Source organism: Apaloderma vittatum, unplaced genomic scaffold (assembly GCF_000703405.1).
Source record: "Apaloderma vittatum isolate BGI_N311 unplaced genomic scaffold, ASM70340v1 scaffold3423, whole genome shotgun sequence".
Lineage (NCBI taxonomy): Eukaryota > Metazoa > Chordata > Aves > Trogoniformes > Trogonidae > Apaloderma > Apaloderma vittatum.
In genome coordinates this window covers 54,233-63,066 of record NW_009709653.1, presented here as the reverse complement: position 1 = coordinate 63,066, position 8,834 = coordinate 54,233, and positions in this window count along the sequence as shown.

The following is an 8,834-nucleotide window of genomic DNA, read 5'->3' as shown; positions in this document are numbered from 1 at the left end:
AAAGAGTCAGTTTGCATAGTTTCAGCTTAAAATTAATACATTTTGTAATGGTTTTTTAATAAAGGCCAACTATGGGGATTTGCCTACTGGTAAGAGGAGAGGATGGGAGATGAAGCAGCTGTGTGTAAAACTGGGTTCTGCCACCGACTTGCTTAATGACCTTGGGCAAATCACTTAGCCGCTACGTCCTTTTATTTATTCCCTTGTAAAACTGGTATAACAGTACCCTGGTGCCACGAAGCTTAATTACTATTTGTAAAGGATTTTGACCTCTCCAGCAAGGCACAGTGTGGATTATACTATAGCTAGCCTGTTGACCCCGAACGAAATGTATGCAGCTGTTTATCTAGAGGAATGCCTAGTTAGAAACACAGTTTAGGCCAGTGAAGTGTATTTTCATTTAAGATAAAAGAACACCTTCTTCCTCCTACACTCTCCACCAAATGTCAGAGCTTCCTATTGCTTTAAAGTGCAAACTCTAATTTTCTCTGAAGGCCAGACTCCTGAATATACACTAACTCCCCTTGATATTGATCTCATCAGCCAATTGATGAGGCGTGCAGGAATTTTTTTCTAATGCCTGAGTTGGGCTTTCCTCATGTTATAGTATCAGACTCTGACTCCTTGTCCTGCTTCTTTCCTCCTCCTCTCCCACTCCTCCTTAGGAATATAAAACACTTTAGAAATGGGATTAGCTTTGTAATAAGTTACTTTAATTGCATTTTTTATTTTTTTCGGTATTGGTATGCACAGGTTATCTTTAAATGATTTACTGCTGTAGTGCCAAGCACTGCTCATTTCACCTCCTTCCTGCTCTCTCTGCATATGGATTCCTCTAAGAACACTGGCAAATGATCTTTTAGAGAGCGTGCAACATGTTTCTGCCATGAAAACCCCAAATGGAGAGTGAGAAGACCCTGCCATTTCAGAGGTGGCGTGTCCCAGCCTTGTGGGTTTTGGCACTTGGCCTCTCTGTGGGCAGCCAGCACCTCGCAAAGTGAGGTGCCTGCCCCCTCCCAATCCCAGGAAAGTAAAGCATCCCAGGAGGTATTTTTTCATTTCTGTTTTTTTTTTTAAAAAAATTTTTTTTTCCTTTTCTTTCCTCCCTGTGATCGTTGAGCCACTCCGACGTGAATTTATGTGTGTAATCATCTGTGTTGTAATTGGCAGCCTGGCATATGACTCACTAACCAAATTAACTGAAGTTTCCTTTGGGGAAAAATGTAATCAGTTACTACACTCAGATACATTGCAACAAATTAACTCTTACTGTTGGGACGGGTTTAGACCTCACTGGCTGATGGCTCCTTCCCTGAAAGAACTGGGGGAGGGGACCTCTAACAGGGAAGGGTTAAAAGCCGGAGGGACGGAGGTACCTTGAGGCATCTTTCTCAACAGCTTCTGGAAAGTAATTTGCAATATTGTCTAGCCTCAGAGTTCAAAAATCACAAATAATATCCATCCCCTGTTATGAGATTGGCTTTAGAATCTGTAAGATGCCAAAAATACATGTTTTACTTGTTTGGGGCATTTAAGCTTTCAGTGCTCCACCATGTGAGCTTCTGTTTGCGACCCAAATGATCAGACCTCTACTTTCTGCAGGAAAGCAAGCTGAGATTTTCATACAATCACATGATTCTAGAAGCTGGGGCTTTAAGAAAAAAAAATCCAATATTGTAGAACTAAGAATTAATTGGTCTGAGTTAGCAACACAGCACTTGATTGTTTGTTTTCTTTGGTTTGGTTTTTTTTTTTCCTGTACTGAAATCTATTCAGTGCCTAAATCTAAGCAGCACTGTGGAAATAATTTATAATTTTTTGGTTTGCCGGCTGATCAAAAAGCTAGTAAAAAACTTTGTTCTAAGTCAAATGGAATACTATATTTTAGCTGAAACAAAACATTCCTTTCCAAATTGTTTTTTCACTTAAAAACCCCCAAATCAGATGTTTTCTTTTACAGTGTCTCTAATCTCCATCTCTTCCCAGGTCTGGTCAATGGTTCCAGTTAAGCTTGATCTGCAGTTGCCAGGAAGTAAAAAATTCTGCGAAACATTCCACGATGGCTGACCTGAGAGGTCCTGGTCTAGTGGACAACTGAGATGTCAGAAGACTGAAGGCTTTTAAGTGGCAATTGCTGCTTAATAGTCTCAGGGTCCCAGATATTCAAACACAGAGGTGTCGCTCTCTTTAATTTTAACCTCTGAAGCTCTCGCATCTGGTATTCGCTTTGCAACCTCCTGGATTTTCATAGTGTCTCCTGTGTAGGACTGAACTCGATCAGTCAGAGAAAAATGATAATTTTAACCTTAAACTAGTTTTAAAAAGACTCTCTCTAAAAAGGCATGGGACTCCTTTTTTTTGCCGTTGTTTATTTATTCCTTCCTTCATGTCCCTGCAAAAATATAGCACAAGTATCTTAGTACCACTGCGGTTCTTTGGCACGACTCTCGCTTCTGACTACACCGGTGTTTCCTTTCTCTTTTATCTTTCCACCTTTCTTTTTTTTCTTCATATATTTATTTTAATAACTAGAACAATCTATTTTTGCAGTTGGAAGAATGCAAAATTCAATTTATCTCGGAGAACACCTAAAATTAATTCACACGGAAAGGGGATGGTGGAAGATTTAGGTCCTGACTGTGAGCTTTTGACTGGATTCATTTGTCATTTTGCTTCACGGATCGGAGCAATGAAGGTTTTATAGCGTGAGCCCTTAGAGTGACAGAGCTGGGTGTGATTTCACACTGCTGCCTCAGGATTTCCTTTCACTTCATAAGGGCACAGATTTGTGTGTGCTCCGAGGGTGGTGTAGAGTGGGCTTGGACTGGGCAGGGTCCTGCTGTTGTCTTTTATATTTGGTAGGAAATTTCGGTGCTGAGGATGAGCACGAGGCACCTGGATCGCTTGTTGTCTGCTGGTGGCTGTGTGTGGATGCAGACATGGTGCACGTAGGGAAAGAGAAGGCTGAGAGGGGATCTTACTAGTGTATATAAATGCCTGAGGAGTGCGGGGCGAGAGGAAGGTGCCAGTCTCTTCACAGCAGTGCTCAGCCATAGGACAAGGAATGATGGGTTTAAGTCAGAACGTAGGAAGTTCCACCTCAACATGAGGAGAAACTTGTTGGCTGTGCGGGTGCCAGAGCCCTGGCCCAGGCTGCCCAGAGAGGGTGTGGAGTCTCCTGCTCTGGAGACTTTCCAACCCACCTGGACGCGTTCCTGTGGGGCTGCCCTGGGTGACCCTGCTCTGGCAGGGGGTTGCACTGGGGGATCTCTGGAGGTCCCTTCCCACCCTGAGCATTCTATGATTCTATGCTCATGTGAACTTCTCAGTGGTCTAACTCAGTTCTCCAAGATGGCCACTGAAATATTAGTGCTGCAGAAGTTGGAGAAAATAGGTGCCTGGAGGCATTCTTGATGCTGAATTTTGGTGGAGCTAAAGCAGGGATACACTTTGATCTTTGAAGGTCCTGTCTGAGGTCTCACGGCTGAATAATCTTCTAAAGGAACGAGGCTGCTCGCTGCTGCCTGCCGAGCAGTTGCACTTTTGACTGGTGGGATCACTTTGCTGGGGCAAAGAAATAGCTGTGATGGAGTCTGTGAGGTCTGGCTTTAGTGGCGAGGTGGAAACCCAGGGCTGGGCTCATCCTTACAGTAGGTGCCTACCAGATGTCCTCTTTAGCAGAAGCCTTGGAAGGACCAGGTATCAAGGGCTTGTTGCCTATTTCAGCTGAAGCAGAACTTCCCTGAAACGCCTTTTCAATGGAAATTGAGACACAGAGCAGAGAAGGCTCCGATTGTGGGAAAGCTTTGTGTCTGCCGAAGGAGTGGGGGGAGCTGAGCGTGCAGGTTCCTGATCCTTCCAGTCAGTTTCCACAAGTCCCTGCTTGTCAACACCCCCTTTCCCAAGGTTATTTATCTTCCTGTCTGTTGCTGAGAGCTCTTGGATCCAAATGAACCGAATTAGTTCACACCTGCCATATAAACCAGTAACAGCGTAATAAGTGAGTGGGCTTCGCTACCCAGAGCTACGCATTTCAGGTGGGATACGAATCTGTGCTCTTCCCCGTGAGTGATGGAAGAAGTAGGGTGGCAGGGCTGGGTCCTGCCACGTTTTGGGGAGTCAGTGGGACCTCATGAGTGACTTCAGGGACACCTGCCTCCTTGTCCCTCTGCAAAGCGAGCAGTGACAGCCGGGCAGGCAGCAGAGCAGACAGATTTGCCTCGTGACATCCCTCTCTAGAGCTAGGAAACAACAAGGAGATATTCAGGAAATGTTCCCTTATTAACGTGGCCTCTGGTCTTGCAATTTTCCGCCTGCTCTGGGGGGCTGTGATGTCCTAGAGTGTTGAGAGGGGAGGAAGGTGGTGTCTGATTTTGCCCAAAACAGCTGCCGTAGTCCCGGTCCCTCAGCATTTCGCTGTTCCTGCGTTATTAGCGTTATGCCAGAGCTGCAAAGATCTTTGAAATGTGCATTATAATCGATGCAAGGCAAAATTTGTGCTTGGAGTGGTATAAATAGTGCATAAATATCCTTCTTGCTGTCTGCACTGAGGTGAGTCTTGTCTCCAGAACTGCCACTGTTTTTATTGCTTTTTTTTTTTTTTCCCCACCCCCCTTCACAATACCGAATTGACTGACTTTATCTTGGCACTTTCTGTGTCTTGCCAAAAGAACAAACTCAAAATAGCTTGCTGGGGTGAATTTTTGATTTTTATTTTTTTTCCTGCCACTGAAAGAGGAGATGGTTCTTTTAAGGAATGCAATTTATTTTACCCACTTTCACCCTCAATTGGTACACGGGCCATTAGCTGCCAGCTGAGTGGTAAATACATACATGGTAGTGGTGCCGCCTACATCTCAGATTTGCTTTCTCTCCTCCAAAAGCTTTTCCCTTCTCTCTAGCTGTGGTTACAAGCTAGCAAAACTCACCTAACCCTTTTTCACCAGCAGGATTAACTTCCATTAATGGTATGAGTGCTTCAGGCAAAAGAGCATTAGTCTGTTGTACCTCCTCTGAGATGTCCCCTCTACAGGGTTGAACAGGTTGAACGACAAAGTAGCCATTTAAAAACCTGTTTGAAGATCATTTACCAAGAAAGGGGGATTTTGTAGGTCTAAGTTTTTTGGGAAGTGGAAATCCTCAATTCAACTCCTAGCTCTTTTGGAGTCTCTTGGCACGAGCCTGGAATATCCAGTCTCTGATTTTCTTGACTTTCATCGTTTATGGTAGTGACTTTTTCCTCTGGAAAAGGCAATGGGTGAGCTGTGCTGGGGGCATGGCAGTGGAAGATGCAGTCGTTTATCTCCCTCATCTCTAACCTGTTGTGCATGAAACAGGGGGTAACTTCCTTCTGGTGCATTTTGTGCCCTTTGTGTGGAGTGGAAGCTCTGATCTTAAGCAAGAGTGTAAAATATAATACAAATATGCAATGCAACTCAGTGTCTTACAATTCCTTGCCCATGTAATTTCAAGTGAACTTCACCAAATATTAGTGAAGGGACTCCAACCTCGTACTCCACCTTGGTAGGTGGTGTTTGTATGCAGGTCTCGTTGAACGTCTGCATAGTTGTGAGATCCTGAGGAATAGCCGGAGCCCATTTTACTTAGTAATGGAGTAGGTTGTGAATAGGTCTGTTGTTGAAGCGTTTATTGTTTTTCAACTTAAGTTATGGTTTCGTATGAATAATATATGTAGCTAGTCAATGCTTGGGAAATGCATTCTTTTCCTTGTGAAATATTTATGGACGTCAGTGCCTACTAAGTACCCAGTCAATTTTGAGAATACAGCTCTAGTAAGACGGCTTAGTTGCCTTTAAACTCTTGGCCGGGGCTTGGCAGGGTGGGACAGACCTGTTAGGTAAAACGTACTGGAAATCTGCCATTTTATCAATTGATTTCCCTCCCCTTCTTCCCCTCTGTTTGTGGCATCGGTCCAACCCTCCCCAGACTCTGAAAATGAATTTTATGTCGGTGAAAATTTCTGTACTGACAGAAAAGACAATGGTATCATCTCCATCAGTAGGGGACAGGAGCAGTTCGAACTGGCGAAAAAGATGATTTGTAGTGCAACTGAAATTTGCTGGAATTTTCACCTGTCAATCAAATCAAAATTATCTGAATATTTTCTATAACAAATTATAACTTCCAAAATGCTGTCACTATTTTTGTGTGGCATAATTTTGCCCAGTGTAGAGTTCCCATGTCCATTTCTCAAGTTTTCAGCATGGAAATGAGGATTAATCCAGATATGGGTTTGCTGGTCGGATAATCCAATGTAATTTGCATACTGGTGGCCGCCTGAGCCTCCCTTTGACTTTTCTATCCTGGTAGGAGGCGTTGCTGTGGAAGAACAGCTGTGATTTAAGACACACAATTGATATACTCAGTCTTGACCTCAGACAGTATTTCAGTCTTCAGGTGTGCTGTTGGAAATATGCCTTTTGTCACAGGGTTGTGTCCCACTCTTGGACTGGTTGAGCCAGACTTTGCAAGGAATGAAACCTCACAGAAGTGGGCACCTTAATTTCCTTTCCAAGAAATCCATGTGCCAGCTCCCGACCTTGAAAAGGGCCCTTGGGTGCAGTGGGGTGGACGAGCACCTCGGAGTATCGAGGTTTTACAGAGGCACTCGGTCAGGAGCAGAGACGGCTGGAAATCTTCCGCGAGGAGGATTTCAGTCCTGAAAAACCCAGCCCAAATTAGAGAATTTACAAATCATCTTGAACCAACTCGAGTCTTCTTAATCATTTAGATAATAATTTATTTGTTGTGTCCAGTTCTGACTCCTGCAGGCTGCAGAGACACGATTTGCACAGACCAGCAAAAGCTGCAGTTTCCTGCTCTGGTGGCCTGGAAATGGGTGATTTTTTTTTTTTTTTCCCCTCTTTTTTTTTCATTCTTTCTTTGTTTGGTTTTGGTTTTTTTATTGTTGTTTAATAAATAACCCTCATGTATCTGTCTGAAACTCCCACCATTAAAGCGTTAACTCGGCAATCTAAAATGGTGTATTTTTTTTCCTTCCCCCTTACCTACATGTCAAATCATAAACATCAGCTTCAGTAATAAATATTTCTATTTTATATGTATATTTTTATGCCTTTATCCCAGCTGTATTTTCAAGGCTAAGGGTTTCAGTGTGAGCTTCTTGCTGCATGTTTAACAAACAAATAGTGAAAAATAAGATATGCTGATGTGGAAATTATTATACATAAATCATTGAAAAATGCTATTTTTTAGAGAAGAGAATCACAAAAGGAGTCATTGACCTGAATAAAAGAAGCTCAGCTGTACTCCAGAGAATTTGCCATTTTCGATACATGTTAGTGCTCGCTAACAATTGTAATTTATTAATCTTGTTCCCTCTTCTTTTCCTCTCTACTTGCACATTTGCTTTTTATTGTAAGCAAGAATTGTATTTATTTTCTAGGAGCATAAATTGATCTTGTGGTCACTGATAACCACTAAAAGCTACTCGACAGTCAAAACAATCTCTCAAAAGACCCATAACTAAAGTAGGTAGAAGAGGCCTCCTCGCTAGATCATTCAATTTTAATATTTCGAGGAGAAAAAGCTGTATTTGCATCCTGAACCAGAGCCAAGGATATTCTGGCCTGATTTGCAGGTCGTAACTCTCCTCATGGTCTGTTTGGAAACAGAAGCTCCCTGCCTGGCACAAATTGACGCCGCTCTGCCGCTCCAGAAGAAATGCAGTTAGCTCTGCCCGTAGACTCCAGGATAGAGAGCGGCGATAGGAGGTTTTTTAATAATCTCAGGGAAACCAGGATGTCTATTCTGCTATTTAAACCAGAGCTGAACTCACACAGAGAATCTAGAAACAGAGTTTAGACAGCACAGGCATATTACTGTCTATTACCTTATTTTTCTTTGCATCTGGAGTATCTCTGTTGTATAGAGGCTTTGCCTGTTAAAGAGCTGTCAGGGCTCAGCTTCCACCCTTGGCATCCCAAAGCTTCCATCTACGCTCGGTTTTTGCCAAACACGCCTTCGTGTCAGAGATTTGTACGTGCCCACCCGCACTAACAGATGCCTTTGCTTTTTTCCTCCTCTCTCTGTTTCCCAAACGAAGGTGCAATAGTTCCGAATTTTACACCCCCAGCAACCCGCACTAAATCCTGCAAAGGAAGAGGCAAGAAATTAAGCATAGTCTAGGGGTGGGTAATCTTATCTTAGTAAATATCCAGTTCTAACGTGTAATCGCCAGATGTCTGTCTGAAGCACGAGTTTTCTCTCTCCCAATACTCCTAGTCACCTGTAAAATCGCCTAGCTTCCCTTGGAATTGAGCTGTAGTCTCAGCACCGTGTTTTTATTTATTTTGCAAATGTTGACTTTTTTTTTTATATGTATATAAAGATCTGTTTTCTTCCTTTGTCAATATACTCAGAATTTTTCTAAGGAGGTTTTTTTGTGTGTGTGCGTCTTCCCGGTGGTATGTTGTAAACTTACTGGCAGTTGCAATTGAGTAGTTAACTGATCATTAGTGAGTTTCCCCTTCAGCTGCAGTCGTTCTATTTCTGAAGGCAGACTGTGATGTCCCTGCTGCCTGTATTCAAGTTGTAAATCTTCCTCGGATTCAGTAGGTGCTGTGCATAGCTCAGCTCTTGTCAAGTCTGGAAATGATTATATTTTTTTCCCCATTATGTTCCTAAGATGAGGTGTTTGCTTGCTAGAGTGCTTACTTCTCCTCCTTCTTCTTTGGTGTCTTTAAAAAAATATTATTGGGGGGAAAAAAAGATATGAAATAAACCAGCATGCAAGGAGAAATAACCAAGAAATATGTGGTGTGTTTGTGCCATACATTTTAGTAAATTCTTAA